Here is an 18,425-nt window from a genome sequence, read left to right on the forward strand (position 1 = left end):
AGTAACTTCTTTTATCTCTTCACCCAAGTTTTTCATGCAATCAACAATCTCATCTATATGTAAGAAATAATTAGCCACATTTTCATCATTGTGCATTCTGATAGTTTCGTATTGAATTCTGAGAGATTGTAGTTTTGCACATTTTACCTAATCGTCTCCATAGCTTAGAATGATCTTTTCCCATATTTATTTGGAAATTTTGAGCTACACAACCTTGTCAAATTCTGATTGAGATAGACTCCCCAATATTGATAGCTTTTTCGTTTATTTCATACCGCTTTTTACCAGCCGTATCTATAGGAGTTGTTCATGGAAATGTGTATCCTCCTTCCACGATATCCAAAACTTCTGTACCAAGAGATTGAAGATAGGTTGTGGTTCTTACCTTCCAATAGACGAATTTGTTGCCATCAAATATTGGTGGATTGATGGATGCCTCTTTTTCGTAGTTGCTCATGATGATAGATCTTCCTTCAAGCGATCAAGCTTCTTCTGAAGGACCTGATTTCATACCAATTGTTGGAAATAATATTTAGAGGGGGGGTGAATCAGTATTAGCAATTTAACAATTTTTAATTTCCATAAAAAAATTGATATACGCTACTTCTGTTAATTAAACCTGCATATATACGCAACTATGTTTAGAGAAAACCGCGTATATCTTGTAAACTTCTAATTTAGTTAGCTGATCTTAATCTCTGTATCAGAACCATAAAATAGTAACCAAGTGTAGTAAAAAGTACAGGCAATCACACACATGAACACAAGATATAAGGTGGAAAGCCAATGTGGGTGAAAACCACCTTCTACAGTTCGTCTCTATCTTCTTTTAATAAGAAACTTCTTTTCACAATATTTCTATACTGGTGCAGTCTTATACTAGTACGCAGGCTTCTACCTGTAGAAGGCTACAACCTTCTCTTGTTCTTCAGCTTCTCCTAGAAGGGAGCTACACCCCCCTTGGCTCTTGTACTAGCTAATGTACTAGTACATAGGTGCTAACCTACAGAAGGCTACAACCTTCTCTTTTCTTCCAGGGACCACGATTCATAAATTTTCAGACTGGATCCATCAATAACATCAATCAAACATCAAATATATCTGCATCAACCAATCTCTTTTGCACCAACCAAAACTAAATCAAACAATCACTTCTCTGAATGCTGTAACTAGAATACAGTAAAAGTAACCAAAAACCAATCCAGAACCTAGAACACTGTAGCAATAAACAAAAGTAGATAAAACATATTTTATGAGACGTATTCTACTTCAATATGTAGAACCCTTGTGCATACGCTGATATATTAAGGCAAACCTTCATATACGCCGTTGTGAATTACAGAACCAACGTGTATATGCGCCCTTGATATGTTGAACCTACGTACAAATCTATAAAAGATAATTTACCCTTTTCAAGTATTCAAACATCAGTTATACCTATATCATCAGATTTATAGATCAAGTCATGCACCAAATATAAAAGATCAAAATCACACAAAGATACTTCTCTTCAAGCCTTAAGATCTTGACCCATCAATAGAACTTATCCTTCTTCTAGCACTCAGGTTCCTCCTTGATTCAGATCCAGCTATGCACCATAACCCAATGACCAGTATTCTAGATCCTGCTCTTCAAGAGAGATTCGATCCTTAAGTGCTCTTGCCTAATGATCTCCTTCCCCTTTTATAGTCTTAGGCCTTACTCAATACCATGGTTCAAAACCACTTAGAACCAATACTTGGGTCCAAATACCTGGGTTCAACACTTTGGACGAGATACCATGGTCCAAAACCATAGGTCCAAATACCAAGGACCAAAGACCAAGTTTTCCAAAACGTACACGCCTTTCTATGCATGAAAGTGCATGTATACGCATATGTGCCTTTTGGTATGTGAATACACGTGTATACGCGTCTTGGTCAACGAAAAACTCTGTATACCTCATTTTCCTTTATTCTGAGAGCCTGTGAGCCTGAACTGTCATCTGACTGATTTATCGAGTGAGTTGCCATCAAGGACAATACCAGTGCCATAGTGCCAACCCTGTGTCATAATGCCAACAATACCAACTTCAATAAAACACCTAAGAGTCTTTGGAAGCAAGTGCTACATAAAGACAAATCCCAACATGCTAGGGAAATTTGACTCTATAGTAGATGAAGGTATATTTATTGGTTAATCAACTAGATACAAAGGTCAAAAGTGCTACAAAAAAATATTAAATAAAATAGTGGAATGCATTGATGTCAAGGTAGATTAATCTTTTCCACAGTTAGCAGAATATCAACAAAATGAAAAATCAGATGATGCGGCAAGTGTCTTTAATGAGTACATAGAACATGAAGAGTAAGATGAATAATAAGAAGTATAGAAGACCCCTCATAAGTAAAAAAATCCATCTAGGTATTTACAAAAAAAATATTGAGATTCAAATAATTGGAGATAAATAATTGGGAGTTCAAACTAGAAGGAAATTCATAGGCACTCAGAGACATGAAAATTTGGGAACTCTTGTCTCAAATAGAACCCAAAATTTTCAATCAAGCCAGTAAGATAAAAATTTGGTTAAAGAAATGGATGAAGAGTTATATCAAATAGAGAAAAATAATACTTGGGAATTGGTCCTTATACCAAAAGGAAAAAATGTCATTGCTACTAAGTGTGAATTTAAAAACAAGTTGAATGAAGATGGGCAGGTAATAAGAAATAAAGTCGGACTAGTATGCAAAGGATATGGATAGGTACAAGGTATTGATTTCAAAGAACAAAAAAATCTTGTACCTAGATTAGAATCCATTAGGATGTTTTTGGCATTTTCCAGTCATATAAATTTTAAAGTATATAAAATGAATGTCAAGTTTTATTTTCTTAATGGTGAATTATAGGAGGAAGTTTAAACTAAAAAACTAGAAGGATTTTGGCTATATGAAGATGCATATCATGTTTGTAGATTAAAGAAAGTGGTGTATGGGTTAAAAGTATGACCGTATAAGATCTTGGTACACAAGGTTGGAAAAATACTTACAATAGAAAGTAATTAAACTAGGAACAATAAATAGTAACCTTTACATTAAATATGATAATGAAAATATATTAATCATTGTTATATATGTATATGATATCATCAATGGGAGTGAATTGGAATAAATGGGTTAGAAATTTGTAGAAGAAATGTAGAAGGAATTTGAGATGTCCATGTTGGGAGAACTGTCATTCTTCCTTGGCTTACAACTCTCTCAACAAGAAAAAAGGTATCTTCATTTCTCAATCAAAATATTTAAAATAAATTTTGAAGAAATTTGGTATGGAAGATTGCAAACCTATTAGCACACCCATGGTCACTAGATACAAATTGAGAAAGGATGATAATTCCCTTTATGTAAATTACACTACTTATAGGTTAATGATTGGAATTATTTTATACCTCACAAAATCAAGTCTGGACATAACGCAAGTTGTAGGATTGGTTGCTAGATTTTAATCTAACCCCAAGGATAGCCATGGCAATGAAGAGACATAATTAATTATGGCCTATAGTATGTTAGATGAAAATAATTTAATTTAATTGCATACACTAATGCATATTGGGAAGGTAACATTGATGACAGAAAGAGCACAAGTGGTGTATCATTTTTCCTAAGAAATTGTATAATATCTTATGTAAGAAAAAAGAAAAACTATATTTCTTTGTCTACACTTGAAGCTATTTATATAACAATAGTTTCATGCTATACTCATATCCTTTGGATGAAGAAAGCACTCAAGGATATCAATGTTGAATATGTTGATCCTATTCTCATCATGCGTGAAAATACTAGTGTAATCAATATTTAAAAGAATCTTATTATGCATTCCAAAACAAAGCATATTCCAATTAAATATCATTTTTTGAGAGATCAATTTGTTGACAAAAACGTTAATCTTGAATATGTTGAGACTAATGAGAAAATTTTAGATATATTCACCAAACCATTTCCTACATAACCATTTGAATACGTTAGACAACAACTAGAAGTGATATTTCTTTCAGCACTCTCATTCATTTAGTATGGGTCCTGATAGATCTTAAACACATGTCAAGTTTCCAATAGTCAACTACAAGAGGAGAACAATGACATAGAAAGTTTCTCAATGCTTGGTATCAACGGGAGAAGCCCAAGTTTAGGGGGAGAATAATCAAATGGGGAGATTAGTGAGACATTAGAATCTTAAACCCCATAGGGAAAAGTGCATAGACAACATAGTTCCAACATCCAACACCCTTCACCACTTATTTCAAAGGGGGGGAGTGAGAAAACATTGGATATGAGTGAGCAAACATTGGCTTCTTAGAAGCAAAGGGGGAGAGTGAACAAGCAACAATACTAGAGAGCGAGCAACTTTACTAGCCTAACAAAGGCAGTGTTGCTAAGAGAGTTGCTAAGTAGTGGTGTTTCCATCAATCACCTGTAAAGTTTGGTGGCGCTCCTACCAATCTCAAAGGGGGAGATTGTTAGACAAGTTGGTTATTGAGAAAGTTAGTAGAGGTTTTCCAATGGTTGTCATTGATTTCAAGTCCAGGAAGAGATTTAAAATCTCTTGCGATGTCCTTGGTTGGATAGTCCTCTCAAATACCTTTCCAACAGTATATGAATTTTAATCTAACTCCAAAGGAGTGAACAGAAAGAGATGGTTGAATTTTGGTAATTTAAGCAGGGTTCTAACTCCTCTAGGTTCTAGTGCATTGTTGAAACACCTAGTGCTTTGTCTAATTGAGGGTTAAGATAATCTAATCAGGAATTAGCCTTAATCCTCAAGGACCTGAGGACCAAGATGGGAAAGTTGGTAGTAGTGATAGGTAGAAAAGTAATTGGTTGATGATGAGCAAGAGTGATATGTGGCAAGACTGGATAGGTTGACATAGATGAGTTGGCAGCTAAGCTGTCGAGTTGACATGGAAACATATTTGTTCATGAATGGTGTATCTAGGTTGCTTAATTAAGGCTTAAATTAGATTAATTAGGGATTATCCTTAATCCTCGGTAGCACAACCCCATGTGTATGTGCATTTTGATTTCCAAAATGCCGCAGGGACTCGAGGACCAGGGGGATGTGGCTAAGAAAATGACATGGAACACTAACAACGTGACACATGGAAGGTGGAATTGACCCTTTTGGGTATCCAAGTGGATTTTTTTCAGGTGATACATGGCACCACCTGAAGGGTTCCATGTGGTAGAATGATTTCAACAAAAGGTGGAAATGACATGGTTGGTGAGTTGGCCAAGCTTCGACTCTAATGCCTGGAAATTACCGTGTAGGTGTCTATAATGATAGAAATGTTTTTGGAAATAGGTGGAGCCCAAGCAACAGTTGAGAGGATCTGTTGAGTGTACATGGCAATGAGTTGGATTATGGTAAATATGACAAATCCCCTCCTCTCTCGTTAAACCTCAAAAATGTTTGGGGGCCCCAAAGTACTTTCATTTTCAATTGATCTGATAAGTTGACAGGATTCTTTTGGAACACTTAAAAGATTTAAGGGGGATTTAAATCACATAAGAGACAAATTTGAACCCCTTCCCCCTCATTAAACATTGAAAATCCAGGGGGGGAGGGGTGCGCCAGAGAATCCTTTATCATCTGATTGGGTCAACATATGGATGTCATGTGGAGTGTCAATGGAAGTGTTTGGTGGTTTAACTGATTAGCGCTAAGTTCCTAAAGGTTGAAGACATTGGTTCTAGACCATGGTTATATGCATCGTGAGCTAGCCAGTAGGGGCTGAGACAGAAATTTGGCATTCAGATGCCAAATTTTGTTAAGAAAAATAAATTTTGTAGGATTGAAAAAACGTTGGTAGAGTTATAAATACACAACATGAGAACGTGAGAATTGAAAGGTTCCCATTCACAAATGAGGGTGATAATTGTTGATGAAATAGAGAGAGTGAGTTGCTCTCTATGTGAAGTCAAACATATATTTCAATTTGTACAAAAAAATGAGAACCAATATGCAAAATAGAGATCAATGAGTAAATTTATAATTAAATAATGAGAGCCTACTGAGCTATTATTAGGCTCGACATTTTTTATTGAAGGAAGAGAGGTTGTTGTTAAATATAGAGAGTAGATTTTTTTATATAAAACAATTGATTTAGAATTATATTAATTTCTATAGATCTATTTGAAAATCAAATGAAATAACAGATTTGTGTGGTTGTTACAAGTTGGAGCTTACAGATCAAGGGATTGAGGTATACTTTATGTTGATGCCTCTAGTAAGTTGGTGCTTGCAAAGAAAAGAGGGTTGGGACCTCCTATATGTTGGAGCCTATATATTTTGATGTAAATAGAAGTTGGATCATATAATTACATCATAATCAAACCAAAATTTATGGTTTTCTCCCGTATGGGTTTCCACATTATTTCTTGTGTTCAACAATTTATGTGAATGGTGCTTTACTGTGCTTTTTATTGAATTTTATTGATTAATTAAGTAAATAAGTGTAACATTTTGTATAATATTGATTCACTCCCCCCCATAAGTAATCTTTGATTCCCAATAATGTGTTTAATTCTATATATTTTCCTTACTATGTATTTCAATTTGACCCACTAGAGGAAAACCATTGAAGTATGAAGACACGAATAAGCTACTCCAGTAAATTCACTGGATTTAAATCCTTATAGCGTTAGTTGTTTTGTAACCCAATGGTAGATTCATTAGTATTAATTTCTAGTGGTTTGAGTTTGAAAGATTTCCAACAAGTTGCCTATGATGATATGAATGGATTACTAGTAGTTTCCAACATAGGGTAGCATAGAATAGGATACGCTTCGATCCTACATTTCTTGTTCTTACACCTCAAAGTTTATGAACACCTGGTCGATAATTTAATGTCAATGATTTATTTATATAAATAACCCAATAAGAATCAAATAGGACATTCATATATATTTATTGAAACAAAAATTAGATTTTAGTTTATATAGTTTGAGAGTCCTTTGAACCCTATCAACTCATGTAAGTTTGTCTTTTTACAATTATAATTAACCTTAAGGTTGTAAGTGGCTTTGGAAAATTTTTGGATTGGAGGTTTTTATCCCTAACCCCTTGTCACACTGGTTAACGAATTCCATAACCTAGAACTTAGGTGCAAAGGGGATTAAGTGTGAAAGTCCTTTACTAGACTGGTCTTAATTCATTTAAGGAAATGCCTAGTTTTTCTTAGTGGTTCGTAGCTAATTAACAAAATTGTTAGTTGACGGAACCTTTTTTTTTGTTTCCATTATTTGAGTTCTATCACAAAACCAAGTAAAGATATAAGGAGTCTTTTTTATTTCTTCCAATGGAATGACTTTCCAATGAGCTATTTATTTAAAGTGATAGTTTGACAAAATGATAATTGATGCTAGTGTGTATGGTAGTTTGTTAGGCCACTATACTACTAGTGTAACCCCTTATTGTTATTAGTAAAACCCACTTATTATATTGATTTACCCATGTAGTGCCCATATTGTTACTAATGTACCCCATAGAAGCCCACTATTGTTATTATTGTGCCCTTACATTATTATTGTTATGTCGGCTCTAATTATGTTATGACCCCTTAAGACTCCTATATATAGAAAGGAGGTCTTTTCATTTGTATCATCCAAGAATTGTTCATTTATGTAATGTAAAGGAGGTTGCCCCCTCAAAGAGGCTGAATTCTAAGGCGTGGATCTCTCTTTTCTATCTTTTTGTGAGCTGGTTTCATAACATTTGGTATCAGAGCTTTGGATTCTAGGGTTTCGCTGCTCCAAACAGGTCATCGTGGCATTTTCGCTATAACGTTTTTTCTGTGACGTTTCAGAAGTCGCAAAAAAAACCCATTTGAGAAGAAATCGCGTGGAACCTTGGGTCCGAATTTCAGATCTTTTTGCACGATATTTGCAGAGATATGATCTGAGGAAGTTGGTCTTTTTGCAGACTCCTGAATTACATTCCAAACAGGTGACCTGGGGAAAATCATCATAACTTTCTTTCTGAGCATCGGATTGAAATTTTGCAAGAAGGTACAGAAAGAGGACGGACTGTAGTTTTCTTTTATATATTTTTTAGAGTCAAAGCTTGAAACAGTGACACGAGGCACTTCATACAAGCTCGCTCTACTAAACTAGTCTACAATCAGGTCACCGCGGGAGATTGTGCATAACTCTTTCTTGGAGAATCCAATTTGGATCAGACTAGTGGCATTGGAAAGAGGACACAGAAGGCTACTACAGGTTGTAATTTCAAAACTTAAAGATCAAAAAGTACAGAGTTACAGTCGTTTCAAGGTCGAGCTCCTAAAATCAAGAAAAAGCAAGATGAGGAAGTTTGATGGCAAGGATCCGGTAAATTGGATACTTCAGATGGAGCAATATTTTGATCTACATGGTGTACAACTATTACAAAAGGTATGTATTGCATATTCATATTTAGAACCAGATCAATTTTTATGGTACAAAGGGCTTTGTTCTCGTAAACAACTTGTTACATGGTCAATTTTCACGGAGGAAATGATAGCACATTATGAGGATACAAAGAGCAACACCTTATTTAGAGCAACACCACAACAATTGGAAAGAGTAAAAGGGCTTTGTGACATAGTGGAAAGCAAAATTATGGAAACCAGGAAGCGTACCCCTCACAACTATAAAGATGGAAGTGTTGTTTCTCCTAGCCTTCCACAACCTACAAGGGTTACACCACAACAATTGGAAGAAAAAAGAGAAAAAGGGCTTTGTTACAATTGTGACAACAAATGCACTAAAGGTCATAAGTGTGTTGAGAAGAAATTATTTTACATAGAGTATGAAGAGGAGGAAGAAAAGGATCAAGAAACATCAAAAGAAGAGGATATATGCTAGGACCTGACCCCAGAGAAAGAAGAAATGAATCAGAACATATCTTGTAAACTATTGGCAAGAATGACCACTCCTCAAACTCTCAAGATAGAAGGACATATCAAGAAGAAAAAGGTGCAAGAAGTGAAAGATCAAATCAAGAGAGAAGAAATGAATCCAGCCATATCTTGTAATTCACTGGTTGGAATTACCACTCCTCAAACTATCAAGATAGAAGGACATATCAAGAAGAAAAATGTTCAAGAAGTGAAAGATCACATCGAGCATCAAGAAATGAATCCGACCATATCTTGTAAAGGATTGGAAGAAATTACCAGTCCTCAAACTCTAAAGATAGAAGGACATATCAAGAAGAAAAAGGTTCAAGCAATGAAAGATCACATCGAGCATCAACAACAAGTTCTCCAACTTTTAAAGGATAACGCCACTTCGGTGCAAAATCAAATGAAACAACAGGTAGATCAACATCATAGTGAAAAATGTTTTGATGTAGGCGACCGGGTAATTTTACTGCTACATCTAAAGCAAGCTATTTATGAGAAGGAATGTTCGCAATACTACATGCACTTAAAAAATGGCGACCTTACCGAATGGGAAGACTCTTCAAGGATGAGGATGTGGAAGCATTGTTCTACGCCATTTATATTATCCAACCAGATTGGATAAACAAAGCAAGAGATGAATGGAAGAAGGACGAAGAAGTATGGCCACTTATTTAAAAGTTGCAAAAGATCCCAATTCAAAAAATTTTGCCAGAAATTGAAGAGGAAGGAAAAATCATATTGGAACCTGGAGCAGTCACAGAAACAAGAACCTGACAGCGATGAAATCAATCAATTTCAGAGTATCTCATCAAGTGGAAGAACTTACCCGCTGAATATTCCACATGGGAGGACAAGAATTTTATACAGAAGCATCAAGAACAACTCAAGCGTTGAGGACAACGCTTTTGAAGGAGAGGGGCATGTTAGGCCACTATACTACTAGTGTAACCCCTTATTGTTATTAGTAAAACCCACTTATTATATTGATTTACCCATGTAGTGCCCATATTGTTACTAATGTACCCCATAGAATCCCACTATTGTTATTATTGTGCCCTTACATTATTATTGTTATGTCGGCTCTAATTATGTTATGACCCCTTAAGACTCCTATATATAGAAAGGAGGTCTTTTCATTTGTATCATCCAAGAATTGTTCATTTATGTAATGTAAAGGAGGTTGCACCCTCGAAGAGGCTGAATTCTAAGGCGTGGATCTCTCTTTTCTATCTTTTTGTGAGCTGGTTTCATAACATAGTTGATGTTCGTTAACTAGGCCAAGTAAAATTATGAATTTTTTTCCTTGGTTATTCCAATGGTTCATTTGTTAGTGGCCCAAGGAATGTTAACTTATGGTACCAATATTTGTCAATGGAATATGACTAAAAATCTCAAAATTTGAGAAATGGCTAAGGAAAAGAAAAAATCCAATATAGATTCCAGTGAAGTAGACCATGTAAAAGTTATGAGCGATCCACATGATCATTTCCAATATGAAAATGCTAATAAGGCATGAAGGATAAATTATGATGACATGGTATGTTTATATGGCATTACAATGTGGCTTTAAGGATATATCAAGATAACATTGTATTCAGGTGTGGTGTGATGACTTGGCACTTGGGTGCTAAGAAGGTGATGCGGTCCCTCATGATAGGGAATGTTATGGAAGTGAGGAAGTGGGACATGGTATCTAGAATGCAACCTTTTGGTAAAATGAATTGTTAATATTTTATCGATCCATATGTGATTGATAGAATCTATTTTGAATTATATTAGTTTCCAACAACGTGGAATATTCCCATCTTTTGATGAAAGCCATATCCAAATTCTATTAATCTAAAAATACAACTTTTTTGAAAATGGGCATTTAGGATTTTTCTTCGATCTAGATAAGTTAAGTGAAAATTATATTGAAAAATTCTCATTATTTGAAAAAATTTGAATCCATAATCTATTAATCTAAAGATATAAAAATTTTGGAAATAGGCATTTAATAATTTTTCTAGATTTGGATGTGATTGGGAAAGCTAACATGACTACCTTGTAGAGGCAGCACAATGTGGTAGCGACACATGGGAAATTCACCTTGTGTCATCCATTTTTTAGATGAAATGGAATAATAGAGTGGTGTCATGTAGGAATAAGTTGCCATGTGTCAAACATGTAACAAATGTATTGTTCCCAATGTGACATAAGACAATGGAACTTCCGAGGGTCATAATTTTGTGTTCATAGCTAAATTTTGGATGAAATTTATATCCTTTGAATTCTCCTGATGAGAAGAAAATAACGGTGACCTTAGATAAGAAGTATGAAGTGATTCAAAGAAGAGGAATTTTAGTAACCTCATATCCTTAGGATAGATTAAACTGTTGCGACTTAAATAGGTCAATGGAATGATAGCAAGAATTTACATATTGAGTTTTGTATATTTTCTTTCTCATATAGCCCCGAGGGTTAGCTTAATTGGTTGACTTCCTATTAGTAACGTGCCTCGCTAATAGGAGTTCACGAGGTCAATTCGCCTTGACGCGTTTGGGGTTAGGTTCTGCTAATAAGCCGGTGGGATGTGATCCATTTGGGTTGATCTGCTAGTATATTTGCTCGGAAAATAAAATAAAAAATAAAAAATAAAAAATAAAAATAAAAATAAAAAATTCATTCTCATATATTTGGTTTACTGTAAATTTTAAATTTTGATAACTGGGATGTGTTATAAATTGGTATCAAAACCAAGGCTATTGTTTTTTCCACTCATATCCATTTTCCATTTTACCACTCATATCCAACCCTCATAATTGAATATTTCCCATGTTATCATACATTTATATGTTTTTTAAGCTAAAATCATTTTCCAAGCATATAAAGGTAAATGCTTCTTATTTTTATTTATTCCTATGTATCTAATGGATTAAATGAGTTTAAGTTGATTTTACTAATGACAAATTCTTTAGTCTAGTTCTTGTCCAAATCGCACCCAAGTCACATTTGTGAGACTCCTACTCTTAATCAATGTTATAGGTTAAAATTTCCATACAGTAGTAAAAAATGAGAGATTATTGACTAGGTGACTAAAAAAGTTAGGCACCCAACTTTTCCAAGTGAAATACTACCAAAAATAAGAAATCTTAAGTGACCAACTAAAAACGACTAATTTAACCCTAGGTTTAAATATACAACTAAATAAGAAATAATACAACTAAAAATGACTAACATAAATCACTAATTTAGTCCATGAACAAAAATATGACTACCTAACAAGTATTACAATAATACAAATCAATCATTTATGTTAGTCATTTTAATTGTGTCACTTAAACAATCTAAACTTACAAGTGATAGGTCCCATTTGAAGGTTGCTATAGATTGGTTGAAAGGTTATACTTCCTTAAACACTTATTTATTGGATCAGTGGATGATTAGAGTTATGGAGCTTATTAGAATCTTCAGGGTTGTGTCCTTTATTCACATTCATAGGGAATTAAATTCAAAGACTGATAGTTTTTTCAAAATGGGAGTGGGCTTACAACTGGGTCAAATAAATTATGAAGAATACCTGCAAGAAGAAGTGTTGGTTACTTAGTAGAGGACACATATCCTTTAGTTGAAGACTTACTTTTCATGCATATATACATTTTTAATTATCAGGGTAATATCCATTAAACTTAGAATACTAGTTTTTATCTTGGATATCAAGTTGTTTATCTAGTTTGAACCTACATTATAAACATAGCAATACTAGACTCTTATGAAATTGTTTTGAATCCTATGTGTATTATGATATTGCCTGAACATTAGATGTTCCACATATTAGAATATCATGTCATACATGTGAATCAATTTAGTATATTTTAGATGATGTAAATTACACCTTTGAATTAATATTAATATAAAAATGATGTTTTTCTCTTATTGGAAAAAACATTATGACATCTCCCACCACCTAAGTCAATAATTACAAGTTATATAATGAGTTAATCCTTACTTGTGTCCCTGCTCTATGTATTTACTATCAAAGCTTTGGAGTTCCAATACTTTTGTTTTGTCATATATATATTCCATGGCTATGATTTGAATATCAAACCCTTTAACCTATACCTCCCTTAAGTCTACTAAGGAAACTTTGGTTCTCTCTATTACGTCACTCTATGTGTTAACTTATGTTTCTTTACACTTCACTTATATCACATGGTCTAGATTAAGGTTCTCTCTATATATAACGTTATATATTGGAAGGTCCCCCCCTCTCAAAATTATTCCAAAACTAGATTTGTGTTCTCCCTTAATTTACCTTAAACCAAGTTACATGGTTTATTTGGGTGGATAAGATACCCCTGTTATTCATTATGCATATGTTTATAAGGCTTATGGGTGCCAATTGTTAGGTCCCTATACTACTAGTGTAACCCCTTATTGTTATTAGTACAACCCCCTTATTATATTATTGTGCCCATGTAGTCCCCATATTGTTATTATTGTACCCCATAGAAGCCCACTATTGTTATTATTGTGCCCTTACATTATTATTGTTATGTTGGCTCTGATTATATTATGACCCCTTAGACTCCTAGATATAGAAAGGAGGTCTTGTCATTTGTATCATCGAAGAATTGTTCATTTGTGTAATGTAAAGGAGGTTGCCCCCTCAAAGAGGCTTATTTCTAAGGCATTGATCTATCTTTTCTATATTTTTGTGAGCTGGTTTCATAACATTTGGTATCAGAGCTGTGGATTCTAGGGTTTCGCTACCCCAAACAAACCATCGTGGAATTTTCGCTATAACATTTTCGCTACAAAGTTTTAGAAGCTACAAAAAAATCCATTTGAGAAGAAATCGGTCTGAACCATGTGTCCAAATTTCCAATATTTTTGCACTATATTTTTGGAGATATGATCTAAGGAATTTAGGGTTTTTGCAAGCTCAAGAATTTCCTCTAAAACAGGTCATTGTGGAATTTTCGCTGTAACTATTTCGCTATGAAGTTTCACAAGCTAAAATAAAAACCCATTTGAGAAGAAATCAGTCTGAATCTTGGCTCCAAATTTCAGATCCTATCTCGCTATATTTTTGGAGATACAGTCTGAGGAAGTTAGGGGATTTTGCAGACCCCCAAATTACATTCCAAACAGGTCATCTTGGGAAAATTGTCATAACTTTCTCTCTGAGCAACAAATTTAAATTTAGTAACAAGCTACAGAAAGAGGACGGTTTGTAGGTTTCTGTGCATAGCTTTCAGATCCGAAGGTTGAAACAGTGACACGTGGCACGTCGTACAAGTTTTCTCTATTGAAACATTATATAATCAAGTCATCTTAGGAGATTGGGCATAACTCTTTCTTGGAGAATCAAATTATGATAAGAATTGTGGGGTTAGAAAGAGGACTCAGAGGGATACTACAAGAGACAATTTCATAATTTTAGATATGAAATTCTAGAGTTACAGTCATTTCAAGATCAAGCTCCTGAAATCAAGAAAAGACGATATGAGGAAGTTTGATGGAAATGATCCAGTAAATTGGATACTATAGATGGAGCAATATTTTGATCTACATGGTGTACCATTGTTACAAAATGTATGTATTGCATCTTCATATTTAGAACTGGATCAATTTTTATGGTGTAAAGGGCTTTGTTCTCTTAAAAAAAATTGTTACGTGGTCAATTTTCACGGAGGAAATGATAGCACATTATGAGGATACAAAGAGCAACACCTTATTTAGAGCAACACCACAACAATTGGAAGAAAAAGGAGAAAAAAGGATTTTTTACAAAGTGGAAAGAAAAATTATGGAAACAAAGAAGTCTACCCCTCACAACTATAAAGATGGAAGTGTTGGTTCTCCTAGCTTTCCACAACCTACAAGGGTTACACCACAAGAATTTGAAGAAAAAAGAGAAAAAGGGCTTTGTTACAATTGTGATAACAAATACATTAAAGATCATAAGTGTGCTGAGAAGAAATTATTTTACATTGATTTTGGAGAGGAGGAAGAAAAGGATCAAGAAACGTCAAAAGAAGAGTATATACACCAGGAACCAACCCTAGAGAAAGAAGAAATGAATCCGACCATATCTTGTAAAGAATTGGAAAGAATTACCACTCTTAAAACTCTCAAGATAGAAGGACATATCAAGGAGAAAAAGGTTCAAGAAGTGAAAGATCACATCGAGAAAGAAGAAATGAATCTGACCATATCTTGTAATGCATTGGATGAAATTACCACTCCTCAAACTATCAATATAGAAGGACATATCAAGAAGAAAAATGTTCAAGAATTGAAAGATCACATCAAGTCTCAAGAATCAATCCGACCATATCTTGTAATGAATTGGAACAAATTACCACTCCTCAAACTATCAAGATAGAAGGACATATCAAGAAGAAAAAGGTAAGAGTGTTGATTGATTCGGGAAATACCAATAATTGTAAGATAGCCAAGGAATTGAATTACTTCCTATATCCAGCACCGAAGTGTCAGGTGATAGTTGCAAGTGGAGGAGCCATAAATTACTCTGGAAAGTGCCATAATATCAAGCTATCCATGGGAGAATATGTATTGAATAGCCCAATTATTTCCATTCCAATGGCTGGTGTTGATGTTTTACTAAGAGTCTAATGGCTACAATCTTTGGGTATGATAGCTTTTTATTTTCAAGAACTTTTCTTGAAATTTTTTTGGGAAGGAAAGGAATTTGAATTGAGGGGTATCAAAGGAAAGCCTAGAAAGTTAATCAAACCTAACAGCATGACAAAGCTTCTAAATAAATAACAATGGGGTGTAATTGCACAATTATGTTCACTAGAGGATCCGACATCGAAATCATGTATTTCTCCAAATCTGCAAAACGTTTTGGACAATCATTCCAAGGTATTTGAGACTCCCAAAGGCCTCCCACCTATTCATGATCATGATCATGCTATTCATTTGATTCCGCAAAGTGTTTACATATATCCATATGCCCAAAGGAATGGGAACTCATTCAAAAGTTGTAGAAGATCCCAGTTCAAACAGTATTGCGAGAACTTGACAAGGAAGGAAAAATCATATTGGAACCTGAAGCAGTCACAGAACCGAGAAATCAAAAGCTACGAAATAGATCAATTTCAGAGTATCTCATCAAGTGGAAGAACTAACCCACTGAAGATTCCACATGGGAGGACAAGAATTTATACAGAAGCATCAAGAACTACTCAAACATTGAGGACAACACTTTTTCAATGAGAGAGGCATGTTAGGTCCCTATACTACTAGTGTAACCCCTTATTGTTATTAGTACAACCCCTTATTATATTGTTGTGCCCATGTAGTCCCCATATTGTTATTATTGTGCCCCATAGAAGCCCACTATTATTATTATTGTGCCCTTACATTATTATTGTTATGTCAGCTCTGATTATATTATGACCCCTTAGACTCCTATATATAGAACGGAAGTCTTGTCATTTGTATCATCCAAGAATTGTTCATTTGTGTAATGTAAAGGAGGTTTCCCCCTCGAAGAGGTTGAACTTTAAGGAATTGATCTATCTTTTCTATATTTTTGTGAGCTGGTTTCATAAAACCAACATCCTCATGGAATTTCCACCTGGAAACTAAAACATGGGCCAACTCACCAACTTCACATGGAATTCATGTTCAATGGTTGATATTGCTCGAGGCAATCCAATGAATCAGATTTATCAATGGAAAAATGACTAGGGTTTCCTACCCTTTTCCTTGTTCATTTTCAGTTGAGGTTTTCGTGGTTTCATTCTGCATAGGAGCCCATGAGGTTTTGAACCCTGACCCTTGATTTTGTACATGTGTAATTCTAGTTACTAGACTAGAGTATTCATTGGTTCCTTCCATATGTTCGGAGATCTTTGCTCCACTTGGTCAAGAACAATAGTATTTAGAGGCAAAATTGTATCCCTTTGTCATTTCAACATTAATTTGTTGATTTCTTCTCCATTGTTATAATTATCTAAGATGTTCCTATGTTTTCCTTTGTAGGTTATGCAATGTTTATGTGCACTATGTGTCCATAAACAATTCCTCCTATGGATCCTATTCATTCTTTTGAATAAATTCCTTTGAGCTTTGAAGGGTTCAACGGTTTTACTCTAGCATTTGGTCCTTCGAGTATCCACCATTAAAACTCATCTCTTATACTCCTAAACTTGAAGATGTTTAATTGAAATTTTCTCTTTATAGAATTAGGGTTTCACTCTCACAAGGCATTAGGAATTATATTTTTTTTTAATTGTGATACCTTATTTACTTTATTCTGACCTTGGAGTCTAATGTGATTATGGTATTTTTATTTTTTGCATATAATTCTAGTGGGTTTATAACAACTTTTCCTTCTCACGTATCAATTGTTGGGCAGTCCCTGATGGCACAATATTAGTAATTTGTCTTTATTTTTTTCTCTCATTCATTTTCTAAAAATTTCAATTTACCTTTTCTACAAGTATGGTAATCTCATAAACAAGGGCATGATGATAAGAGATATAGTGCTTATGAGGCCCTTGGATCATCAATTAAACATTCTTAATGTTTTTAGGGAAATAAATCTTTAGAATTATATCGTTGATAACAAGAATTTGACATTAAAGAATTGGAATATGAATGAAAGAATTTTTTTGGGTGAAAGAAATATGTTGAATGCTTATTTCAATCAACTTTAAGTCCTTTTGCTTCCAATTACCTGTTATTAGAAATATCATTCTATAACATATTTGAAACCATTTTAAAATCATTTCCTTTAAAGTTATTCATTTTCTTAGTGGTTTCAGTGTTGTATTTGGCATTCGAGGCCTTTCCCTGTAGTGTGTCCTATCATAACGATGAGGCATACATTGAACCCCTACCACACTCATATGTTGTACAGATCATACTACATTTGCTTCAAGCTAGAGAGCTAGCTATCTTCCATTCTTTTATTCCTCCTTAAGTGTGCATTGAGTGTGGATTTCAATTTCATGATTTTGTAGCCTATTTTCTTTTCCTTTTGTCAATTTATCCTTTTAGTTTACGGTTTATACTTTCCTATCTGTATGTATGGAAACCGAGAAACATAATGGGTAGAACTATAAGAATGGGAGGAAACCAGTCTATAAAGAAAAAAAAATTCCCAATGATAAAAGATGGATTACACAAAAAAAAACCCAATAAGATGGAAAAACACCATCTTGATTAGTTACCCTATCACAATAGAACCCTCAATATCCGCCTCAAGATCCTAGAAGTTAGGTCATTTAAGTCTAATATATAGTTATCTTCGTTGATGGTTATTTAGGCACTACATGTATTCATTTGAGTCTATATAGTTTCCCAAAGGTAAAGTTATAGGTTCTATGGGATGTTATCCTATAAATATTACATGAAAAATATTTAATTCCTTAACTATATATTTGTATAATCTAACCTTCACATGGTGCTGCATGTTCTAGGAGTTGTATAGGTGTTTTCTTTTCTATATATCATTCCTCTTTATGGGTTTTGTTGTTGGTAATTTCCC

This window comes from Pinus tabuliformis, chromosome 9 (genome assembly GCF_031772625.1).
Source record: "Pinus tabuliformis cultivar Carrire ecotype Pingquan chromosome 9, CPIR1, whole genome shotgun sequence".
Lineage (NCBI taxonomy): Eukaryota > Viridiplantae > Streptophyta > Pinopsida > Pinales > Pinaceae > Pinus > Pinus tabuliformis.